Consider the following 9,491-nt stretch of genomic DNA (forward strand, 5'->3'; position numbering starts at 1 on the left):
TGAGACCTCAGTGAGAACGGTAGTCTGACCTGTCTTGTCTGTATCTCCCTTTTCTTTCTCTCAGACTAATTTATGGTTACTCTCGCTGACCATGATGTGGTCAGTGTTCCAGACGCTTGGGGATCTTTTCAAAGACTGGGCTGTATGTGTGTGTTACACATTGGCAGGCCCTGTGGTGGGTGAGGCTTAGACCTGGGTCAGATGACTCATCCAAACTCATTGCTTGCCTCTGGTTCCAGGGACTTTTTGTGCTCATATTAGCTTTATTATTGTTTCATTTGTGAGGATCCAATCTTGGTTTTGTGGTGCACGGTGTCATGGAAATGTCATGGAAATGTGTTTGTGTGTGGATGTGTTTCATTTCTGTCTGCAGGGGATTTAAACACAATATTGTGTCAGGCACTGTTAACCTGATCATATGTCTTCCTATGGTCAAACTGCTTTGTCTCTAACATCCAACTAAAACTCCCTCAGTGTAATGTAGATTGCATTGCAGTGTGATTCAACATAACCAATCATCATCAGAGTACACCAACAACAGTTCCCACAGCAGATGCTCATTAGATTCATATTCCAGTAAAAGCGTTGTCATGTTTCTGTGTTCCTTTGTTGAGGAGAGGAGAAACATATTTGTTTGATGTAAGATGGAGAGATTTCAGAGATGAAAGGATAATAAATGGTCAGGTCTTACTTGACAGATTACAACAAGTGATGTAGATTTATATCATGGCCTTGTGTTTAATGAGGAATCTCGTTCCTAAACCTTAGATGATAATTTCTAACACATGTGGCTTGATTATTGCTGCCCTCATCATAGTACCACTATTAAAAAAAAAACATAGCCTATTGCAGAGACACAAACATTAATTCGAAATTGATCTTTAAAGCTTTTATTGATTTAAAGAGTTTCTAACAACATATGGTTTGCCCTGGCTTATGTCCTTCCCTTCTTACGGTTATGAATTATTTAGCAATTACAAGTTCCAGGTCAATCATTTGATTTGGCAATAAAGGCTCTTTTGTTAGTGTTCGTGTTACTTCATCAGGGCTCCAAGGGACAGCATGCAGAAAAAGGGTGGAGTAGGACTGAATGATGATTGTGTTACTGGCCAGTCGGGAGGGGAGGAGCTGCGAGATAGGCTTTGTTCAATAACCTCAAATGGATCTCTGACCACAGGAGACCAGAGGATGTCTGTACTGAGGCCAGAAGACGTTTGACGGCTTTAAGCTGCTTCACACCTGCTGCATCTTGTCATTGTCTCTCTACTCTAGTGGATCGTATCCATTAGTTAGCAGGTAGTGTATGAGTGGACTTTTGTTGCTTCTCTTTTTGCTCGACTTTGCTCGTCATCAGCATTAGCTTCAGTCAGTTGATGATGGTTAGGGGCCACTGCCTTGTATGTCATGGCAGGGGAAATGGCCAAGGACAGATTAATCGTCACAGTTTAAGTAACATTGGAAGTGTTTGGTTCTCTTCCTCTCCAATCACTAAGATGACGCTGTTTCCCCTCATCGAAGACTAATGCTGCCAAAAGTCTGATCTCAGTCTCCCAGCAATGTGAAGTAGAATTATTCAGGGGTCATGATAAATTAGTTTCAGCTTGGTTGAGTGGAAGCTAAATGGACGGACCGGAACATTAACAAGTCAGATTTGTTGTTGTGACAGAGTTTGTCATGATTTGAGGTTTTGATGGTATTAACATTACAAAGAAGAAGAATTCCCTGCGCTCTTTTATGGCAGAACTAGAATGAAATTATGTGTGTGAGTGAGACGTGTTTTTGCTCTGGCTGCACGAAAAATGCTTTCAATTTTATGATTTTGAGCAAAGAGTGATTGGATGTCTATACCAGCTGTCCCGGATTGTATTTTGTTTCCACCATATTCACCCAAAGGACAGCTTAAACCTTTTTAGGGTCATTTCAAATCCAAAAATTGTAAATGTAATGTTTATCCAAATTGAGTACCTCTAAAACCTCAGCAGGTTGTTTAAACCATGGGAATAGAGTTGACTCAAAAGAAAATGTTGTGTCAGAAGGTTACACAGCAGGTAGGCAACCTCAATCGGCACATGTTTGCAGCCACACTACATGTTGCTTTTAGCTAGGGACCACAAAGAGATCCAGAGAAGTGGGTTAAAAAAAACTGTGACCTGTAAGTGTGAGTTTATAGAATATGTACTGTAGCATAGGCATGCAGTCACACTTTATAGTACATGATCTCATTGGTGTCAGCGCAAGAGCGAACATGAAAACAAAACAGATTTATGGGGTAAGAGGGAAACAGTTTTTGGTATCCAAAGCAACTTAGTGCTGAATATGTAGGAACACCATTACTACTTTATGGAATTTATCTGGGTTATGAGCTTTTATAGCGAGCAATAGCTCCATCAGTCTTACAGGCCATGTCACTTGCAATTTTTGAGAGGTCGGTTCACTTTATCACTTGCAGCCTTTGAACATCTCGCTCTCAACCTCTACGATGAGGATCGATTCAGTTGAGACCTCATAAGTGGACAATAACAGCCTAAAGAGGCAGTTATTCAATCCTGAAACTGAATACGAGCCATACACTGTTTTTATTACAACAACATTATTTTAACACTACATCTGATGACTTGTGTCTACTGACTGTTGTGCTTTCTCTCATTCTATAGATTCCCATTACAAGATCAGCACTCTGAATCATCTTTTGTCTCTTGCATCATCTCCGTGGGCCAGAATCTGCCTGTATGGTCCAACTTTAAATTGCTTTTGATATTTATGTCACACATGGCTCATCTCAAAGAGGGGCCTAGTAAATGAATGAGGATAAACCATTGAAGCAATTGAAGTATTCCTCCATGATGCCAGTTTCTGGTTGGACTTAGCACGCTGAAGTTTAAGAGTCTTTCAAGTCCAGTCCAAACAATGAGGTTTTTGGGGCTGATACTATTTTCAGAGGTGCTTGTAATTTGCCAATTCTTGTGAGGGGGGAAAAAGAAAGAAGAGCAACGAGAGAAAAGAGGAGGTTAGAATGAATGTATCTTGCCAACAGCTGTGGTGTTTTTGCCTCAGATCAAACAGGGAGATACTAGGAGTGAGGATGAACTGTGCCAGGCCTCCACAAGAGGGCACAGATGATGTTGCTCAAGGAGGTTAACTCTGTATCCCCCTGGAGTGTTTCTGATGACATGCATAGTTGGTGAGACCCTTCAAGTCGAGCCCTGGCCTGGCTCGGGCCATTCATCTACCGTTGTTATAAATCCCATGTCTAGTTTCTGCTGAAAGACGGAAAATCCCTGGTTAGAGAATGTTCTGAAATGATAACTCAATGTCCACTTAAACACACAACTTTGGCAGATTACAGGATCGAATATATAAACAGGTCATGTTTTAGTCTGTTTTTTTTAGGGTGTACCATCATTTCAGGGAACTACAATGTAAAGGCTATAAGTGATTTGCCAGGATATCATGGTTAGATGTGAGGCTTGAGAGGCACTTTCCTACAGCGTAGACTCAAATATTATTGTATTAATATTAAGCAGTGTTATAGAGTTTTTTGTTGCTTGTTACAATAATTAGAATCAGACTAATGTTCTCTGCTTTGCTGAGCAGGTTGCAAAGCCAGACTATGAAGTGATCATAATGGTATTACCTGCCCTTTAGTGCTGCATGTCAGACGCTGACACAGAAGAGCAGTCAGGGTTTGATTTACAGGAACATGTGGTGCGGGCTGCTGTTTGTGCTTGCAGTTGGTGTGCTATTACAGATCCTTGGACTCTGTAGATGGCACCATATGGTGCAAAAGACATCTGAATTTGTCTTACTGTTTCTGGAGTTTTTCTTGGAATGAAAAGCAGATAGACTGGTTTGTTCTATGGATGGGAACTTTTAACTGACTAGCTGTTAAAATCCGGGTATGACGTCAAAAACAATAATTGTTAAAACTGAAATTGGTGCCTTGAATTTATTTGTCCTTTTAAATAACATCAAACACAATTCTCATCCCTGGCATTTTTTCATTGCAGCATGATTGCCTTTCCTCAGTTTATCTGATGCTATTTTCTTGAGAGGTGGCGACCTCTCTTAACATCTAAGCTGTAGCATAGTTAGAAATCTGAATTCTGCCCACGCTATACTATTAGCCTCCTTTTCCCCATAAACCTAATTGATACTTAAGGCAAGTGGGGAAGTGTAAACAGACAGGCAGCTGGTGAGAAAGCCATGTGTCTTGGACAGAACAGCCGCCCAGCCCGTAATGTAGTGCAGTCTGGATTGTTCACTCCCTCTTCTGTGGCTGTCGGGGCCGAACAGAGGCAAGGAGACGACCACACAAAAGAAATATTTGTCCAATCTGTCCAAGCAAACTTCCCAATAGGGGACTGAACTTTCCCATCACATTGCTCTGTGCCTGTGTGACATGTAATTGAAAGAGGAATGATGCTTTGAACTGAGAAGGAGGCAGCCTTTGCATTTTAAAAACAGTCGTGAAGTGAATAAGACCACTGACAAATTATGCACCTGTTCCATTACATTTTTCTCTTCTGTTAAAATTAAAAAAATAAACATATATTTAGGTTTTACGATGATTAATTCGAGTTTAGACTAAACAATAGATTGGCAGCGTTTTCAAAGCTCCTTTTGCTTCTTAACAACACAACGTTACAAGAGGAATACTGGAGATGAAAAGATATTGGTTTTAGACCACATTTATATGCATTAATGTTTATCTGTAGATCTTAAATACGCTATTTTAATTCACCAAACTAAAGAGTTTTCAGCCTTTTAAAAAAATAAGCCAAGTCTTTATGTCTGGACAATGATTACCATATGCAAACATTGCATACATCCCCTTTGTGCCATAGTTAAAGGCTTGCCATTTAGACAACGTCTTCCAGTCCATAGATCTCTTCACTGCTCAGAAAATGGGGTTTCCTCCCGTCTGTATCTCATGGCTTCTCAGACGGCTTTGCTACCATCGTCACAAAGAGCCAGGAAGTCTTGTTCTGTGTGCAACTAAAGTGTTTTTCTCTCTCAATTCATGAGAGGGTGTTGGGTCTGCTGTCAAGAACCCTGATTCAGTGTGTGTGTGTAGATTCAAATGGTTTGCCAGTGTGAAGTAAAAAGGGTTGCCAGGGTGGTGAAAGCAAGCTGTTTGCTCATGTCCAGACCAGCAGAATGGATGAGGACACAGATGGGATTTCTCTCTGGTGGACTTTTCTTCTGAGCTAGCCTCTCTGTGTTTGGAGAGACATGGAAACCTCAGCTAGAATGAACAGGCATCTTATTGAATGAGGGAAGACTTAGGGCTATCACCCAACAGGATCTGAATAGGATGTGGGAGACCGGCAGCGAAAGTTGTGTGTGTGGATGGGGGGCGGGGGAGTTGTTGAGATGATGTCAATATAATGTGAATGGCCCATGCTGTCACAAATTCTGATCTCCCTTTGACATTGAGAAAGAAAACATGTTTTTTAGATACAAATAAGCTTACTGACCATGAGCATGTGTATCGGAGCATGTCGATTTATATGAAATGGTGGTCTGTAGTTGTCTGATGCGACTCAGACTTGTCTGGGCTTTGCCCTCCGTAGAGCCGCAGTACCATAAAACTTCAAAGCCTGGACCAAAGAAATCATCTGGGTTTGCTTCTCCGAGTCCTTCTGCCTTTCTCTTGAGAGCCATGGGGGGATTCACGAGCAGCAGCACATTTTGAAAGGGAAACAATGTGCATCTCCAAGAGCTGCACCCAAGAAAAAGTTCTTGGCTTAATGCAGAAGTCGACCAATACTGCAATGGGAAAGATGAAACTGATTTTCCATGACTGGTCTACTGTTCTTTCCCACCAGATGATGATGATGATGATATATCAACATTACTTTTTAAATGAAAAGGTATAATTAAATATAGGTGGTTGTTGATTGTGTTGGTGGCCTTAAATCAACTAGAAATGTATACAACATTAAAAGTAAACATTTTAAAAAATGAAGTGTCCTAATCCACCAAAGTAGCGTACTCCATACAGTAGGTGCTAGTCATTCACATGTCGTCTGGCCTCATGCCTGGGACCAATTTGCTATTTGAGACCCTGCCAGAAGCTAAATGACCCAGACAGCATTGCTCCCAGGGTCACACAGTTCCCTTTTCCATGATAAGGTGGGTCGTCCAGGAGGGAGAACATGTGGATTTGTTGGGAGCCATTTCTCAAGATTGGCTTTCAAAGGACACACAGACACAAAGAAGCAGTGGTCTGGTGCAAGTTAAACCAAGCCAATTGACACAGCGTCGGGTACGGATGGGATTTCTCCTTTTTGATTTAAACCTCATATGTAGGCACCAACTGTAGTTTAAATCACGAACTCTGTTGGTGTTGACAAGGATGTCTTTAATTAGTAAATGCAGAAAATCCCACTTCCCCACTGGGGGTGAGCTGTTGCACCAGGTGAAGGAGTTTACGTACGTCACAACCTTGTTCTAGAGTGAGGGTAGAACGGGGGTGGATGGTTGGGTGAAGGGGATCAGTTGCTGACAGGTGAAGCACGGCCAGCGGTGAAAGGTCAAGCAAGTTTCCATGGCAATGCAGGTCTGGAACTGCTTTTGGTAACATGCAAGTTGGATGGAACGAGCAACCAACAGCGCTCCCATTGTCATTGTCACTGCACTCTATTGTTTGCAGAATACAGTGTGACTTGCACAATTCACCATCCATGTTGCTGAATTAAGTTTTCAGTTGTTGGTGTCTTTGTCTTTTGAGAATTCTTACCTCCTTGTTTTTCTTTTTTTTATCACATTTATGCATTTTTTTGTTGTTTATATTTTTAATTTTATACACCGTGATTTACACACCTACTAAAAAAATCAGTTTCATTGTACAATGGTAGTTGATTTGACTTTTTTTGACTTCTTTAAGATCGGGCTGTTTAAAAAAACAAAAAAACCTGGTTGACAGCAGAGGTGTCGGAGGCTTGATTTACATGTGGAACAGAACTTTGTTTCAGAAGTGCAGAATGGGCACATTAACATCAGGTTAAACCAACAGTGGGAATGGGAGTGACGCCAAGATCATTAGAGGGCGAGAGCGAGCTCTGGACAGGGTCAGGTTACATGTTGTCGACCCCAGTTCTGCCCTGAACCTGTCTGTCAGAGGGAGAGAGAGAGTGAAGAGGAGGAGGAAGAAAAGACTGATGACTGACACATTTGGACACACAAGCTTTGCTCAATGGCATTCATTCAGCCGGACACTGTTGCTTACTCTGGCGTTGGAGGAGATCTTAATCAGATCTGATGCTCGTATTAGATCCATCTCGAGTCACACTATTAACCAAGAAGTGCGTGTGCTCTCTTCGTCTTTGGACAGCTTGATGCCAGTGAAACGTTTGAAACAACACTATGTGGTGATGTGTTCTCCTCGAGATTTCTGCAGTACAATCAGAAAATGTTCCAGCTCATCTATTTACATACAGTAGTTGGTCTTTTTTGTCCGGTGACACAAAAATAATGTTGCAATATGGATAAACATTATGGCAGTGATTTGTTTCTCTAAATTCAATGTTGGGATATCTGTGGCCTGTATGTGACATCATGCAGGGAGCTGAACCCAGGCCTGGGTCAGGCCTTAATGAGACCCACAGAAGAGTCATTACAGTCAGTGGGAGAAAGTTAGACTGTTGAGAGTAACAAACCGCCGGGTGGAGCAGCCCCCCATCCCCTCTCCCTCCATTCCCACTCCCTCCCTCCTTTCCTCCTCCTCTTCCACCAGCTGGCTAACAGATGGAAGGACCTGTTGGCCAAGAAAGTAAAGGAGAAGACGGGAATGTGGGCGAAGAGGGGAACACATAATTCTGTGACAGATATATTGAATGATAAGCAAATTTGCGGACGTTTGAATCAGAGCTTTGGGAGCACTTGCATTTTTTTTCCCTCTCTCATGGTGGACAAGTGTTTTTGTGTGTGTGCGTGTGTGTGTGTATAGAGGTGATATTTGGCTGAGGTCGCCGATTGGGTTATGCAATGTTAGCGTTTGGTGTGTTTTGTTTACAAAGCTTGTGAAATGGAGGAAGTCAGATTGTGCGTGGGAAGGTGATGCGAATGTCAGAGGATGGGAGGTAGAGTGGGTACAGGCCGTACAAGTTGTGAGATTTATACTTGTGGCCAAGGAGCGCTGCAGTAAGAATGATCTCTGTCCTGCTGTTATTTACCTTCCAGGCCCTTCACAGAGGAAACCAGTGGGTGTGGTGGGATCAACAGGGACTTGTCCTCCTAGATTTATACAAACACCACCTCCTCAGATCGGCTGAGAGGTTGCTCTGTCTGTGTGTTTGTGTGTCTTATTAAGTACAACATTTTTAATCTGTATGCACAGGTGGTAGCAATGGAAAAGGAAGTCAGGTCCCAGTTTAACTGCTTTCTTTGTTGGTTTTGGTTTGATAAGTTCTATCAAAAGTATTGATAAAGTATCTTTTAACAACCATTTTTGTGTTTACTGCGAACAAGCCTATCGAAAATATTTTGAATGTAATAGATTCATGGTTTTATTATCACACTTTTAAATGAAAACTATAAATGACAAGTTTGATGCACCTGAAGAAATATTTTCTTACAAAACTGCGCACTGAATCACAATTGTTTTTATCTAGCCTACACTGTTTCAACAGGAATCATTCAGCAGTAGCTCCATGCCGGGCCCAACAACGCCCCATACTGTAGCTGTGATATAATCACAATATATATATATATATATAATAGGTTTTTTAAATAATAATGTTCACAATCAAATAGGCCCTCATAGGCTCGCTGGCTACACATACCGAGGCCGTTGACATGGGACGTACACTAACGGCTAGCATTAATTTCATTTTTGGGCTATATATCTAAATATATGTATGTTGCCATTTATTGTGCAACCTCTGAAATACTGTCCAGCGTCAGACTTTGATAACGGCTTGTAATCGGCTGGCCTTTCTTCAATAGGTGGAGGTTTGTTCCATGGTGTCGTCAGGATGTTGCTCTAATTTCTCTTGTCCCCGAGTTTCGGTTATCAGTAGCTCTGTAGCGATGTTTCATACTTTTAGCCTTACGGCCATAATCTCTCTCGTGTCAAGACCCGCATCAGATAGTTTCTGAATCGTGGTCAGAGTATTTCTGCCGCATTCCTGCTTTCTTGCATACACATAGTGGTTTTCAAAGTGGATACAGGGGACTCTGAGTCCTTGAGGGGGTGCCAAGCAAAAAGGGGAATCATTTATTTTCACTATAGTTCCATCCATAAGTAACACAATGACAGACTGTGTGACTATTTTGGTCATTGGTTTCATACACTTTCTGTATTAAAAGTCTAAAAGCAAAAAGTGAAGTGATTCTGCAAAGTGAATAGACGTCGCAGCATTATGTGTTTATTACATTACTGTTATGTACCGAGCAGATTGCTAGATCTGAGCTACGTGTTTTTTTTTAAACGTTTTCAGTTAATATATACATTGTATATACATACAATATATACATTTTCTATACCA

Source organism: Cyclopterus lumpus, chromosome 20, assembly GCF_009769545.1.
Source record: "Cyclopterus lumpus isolate fCycLum1 chromosome 20, fCycLum1.pri, whole genome shotgun sequence".
NCBI lineage: Eukaryota > Metazoa > Chordata > Actinopteri > Perciformes > Cyclopteridae > Cyclopterus > Cyclopterus lumpus.